This window comes from Gossypium arboreum, chromosome 1 (assembly GCF_025698485.1).
Source record: "Gossypium arboreum isolate Shixiya-1 chromosome 1, ASM2569848v2, whole genome shotgun sequence".
Lineage (NCBI taxonomy): Eukaryota > Viridiplantae > Streptophyta > Magnoliopsida > Malvales > Malvaceae > Gossypium > Gossypium arboreum.
Window position 1 is genome coordinate 85,786,504 of NC_069070.1, and position 2,791 is coordinate 85,789,294.

Here is a 2,791-nt window from a genome sequence, read left to right on the forward strand (position 1 = left end):
TTTTAACTTATTCCATAGATAAGAGGTCTATCAATGTAGGAAGAGCGGCTACGACTACGAGAGCAGTAACGGCGCCCTAGCATCCGCCTGCAGCCATAGGATAGACTTGTCGCACTTCATTTCATAACGATGATTGGAACACCTTTTGGGTCTAGAATATCTCTGCCAATTGGACATTCCCAGTCAACGCTCAGGTCTGGTAGCATGGACAATCGGGCTTGATTAACTCCATTATGTATCTTGCCTGGGCTGCCTGTACTTCTCAAATCGGGAGTGTGCGACATAGAACCTGTGGCTTTTCCGGTCCAGCGGGGATTGGTCAGCCTTCTATTCCTTATGGCGAAAGAGTTATAACTGGGCAGGCATAGTTGTACCTAACCGAAAATAGAGTAATTCGCAAATAAAGCAAGTAGACTAATAGGGGAAAATGATTGCTCAGAGGTTTTTATCCCTCGATCCATGTGAAAGTTACTCCTCTTGATCTTGAGGGGCGTAGCGGTTTCGAAGTGGAAATCCCTTTTTTTAAAACACTATGTTTCCTGACATCCCATCTAAAAAAAATAGACGCTGCGCGCCGGACTAGGATACTCCTAATTCTGAGGCCTAAACGTGCCATTTCCTGCCCTATCCGAGAGTCTTCATCTAAGTGCTCGCGAATCCTCTTCACTTCAGGTACCTCTAGATCCTTTGCCAAAGGGGCCTCGAAAAGGTGCTATTTCGCGTTTGAAACCAATCGATGTGGGATCCTAAACAAACAAGTTTCTCTTCTTAGCTTAGCTTAGTCAGGCGCAGGGATCTCATCTCTTTAGCTAGAAGAAGGGTTGAACTCGTTACCACGACGGTCAATCACTACTTGGGAACAAATGACCGAAAATTTTTTATTAAAATATTTTCCGTCGGCTAAAACAACCAAATTACACAATGATATCTCTTCTTTTGTGCAGATGGATTTAGAAACACTCTACGATGCATGGGAGAGATACAAGGACCTTTTGAAAAGGTGCCCTCACCATGGGTTACCACTCTGGCTACAGGTTCAAACATTTCACAATGGCCTGAATCCTTCGACTCGACAAATGATTGAAGTAGCCGCTGGTGGAACTATAAATAATAAGACACCTGAGGATGCATATGAATTTATAGAAGAGATTTCACAGAATAATTATCAGTGGCAAGTCATGAGGGCAAAACCAACGAAAACAGTCGGCATTCTTAACGTCGATTCGGTCACCATGCTCTCTAATTAGGTAGAACTTTTGAACAAAAAATTGATAGTTTTCTCGGTTCTTCACAGGTTCACCCAATAATGCAATGCAAAGCAAGTGGAGGTGGATCAAGCAATCCAGAATACCCACCCTATGGCCACAACATGGAGAATGAGCAGTTAAATTATATGGGTAATAATCATCGATCTCAAAATAATCCTTATAGCAACACTTACAATGCAGGTTGGAGGAACCATCCAAATTTTTCATGGGGAGGATAAGGAAATCAGAGACCACCACCACCTCTAGGCTTCCAACAACCACCCCACCAACAAGAGAAAAAATTGAACCTTGAAGTGATGCTAACAAAATTCATCTCGGTGTTAGAAACTCAATTTCAGAATACTGAGACAACACTTAAAAATCAACAAGCGTCGATCCAAGGGCTCGAAACTTAGATAGGTCAGCTCGCTAAATTGATATCTAAACGACCACAAGGCAGCCTGCCGAGTAACACTGAACCTAACCCAAGGGAGCAAATCAATGCAATTACCATTCAAGATGAGGAAGGGTTAGTTGCACCTGAACCAGAACCGAGGCAAGAAACTATGCTAAGTAAAGGTAAAGGTGAGGTGGACCACAATGACCAAAAACCGGTAAGTGAAGAATACAAACCTTGAGTGCCATACCCAAATGCGACAAAGAAAGACCGCATAGAAGAACAATTCGGTAAATTTCTTAAATTATTAAATAAGTTACATATTAACTTACTGTTTATTGAAGCTCTTTCACAGATGCCAAACGCAGTCAAATTCTTAAAGGGGATTTTAACAAACAAGCGGAAGTTGGATGAGGCATCGCATGTGGAGCTAAATGCGGTTTGCTCAGCCATACAGAATAACCTGGCCAACAAATTAAAAGATCCAGGGAGTTTTACAATTCCCTGTTTAATTGGTAGCCTAGACGTTAATAATGGTTTGGCTTATTTAAGGGCTAGCATCAATGTGACAGCCCTAAAGTGACCCTAGTTGGAAAGCGGTTTCGGGACCGCTAAACCGAGTCACCAAATTATTTGAATATGGTATTTATTGTCTAAGATATGTGATTATGAATGTGTGAAAGTTTTAGGCTTCGATTTAGTAAGTTGCATGTGAATTTAGTCAAAAGGACTTATGTGTGACATTTTTGAAATGTGATAGGCTAATCTACAAGGATCTAATAGTGCATGTAATCAAAAGGGAGGACTTGCATGTCAATTTTCCCCCCTAATATGTAGTGGCCGGCCATGAGCATGGGTGGACAAAATGTTGTGGCTAAAAACATGTCATAAACATGTTGGGATAATGCATTATGTAAGGAATAATAAAATAAAGAGCATGGGCAATGTGTGTGATTGTTTCCCCCCTCCCCCCTTTGCCGTGAGTTGAAGGAAAGAAAACAAAAAAAAAAAGTGTTCATTCTTGAACATCCTTGGCCGAATAGAGGAAAGAAAGGAAGGGGAAGAGCTTGAGAAAATCGGCTATGGTGGGTTGCTAGACTAAGGTATGTTTGAAGTTGTCCATGAGATTCATGCATGTTTTTAGTTG

The 2,791-nt window shown here is 41.5% G+C and overlaps 1 non-coding gene across 1 annotated transcript; it reads right to left on the reverse strand.

The window, feature by feature from the left end:
* Positions 1-912: 912 nt before the first annotated feature.
* On the reverse strand, positions 913-1,018 carry LOC128281953 (small nucleolar RNA R71). Its single transcript, XR_008272248.1, has one exon. It is a non-coding gene; the product is annotated as a small nucleolar RNA R71 (small nucleolar RNA).
* Positions 1,019-2,791: the final 1,773 nt, after the last annotated feature.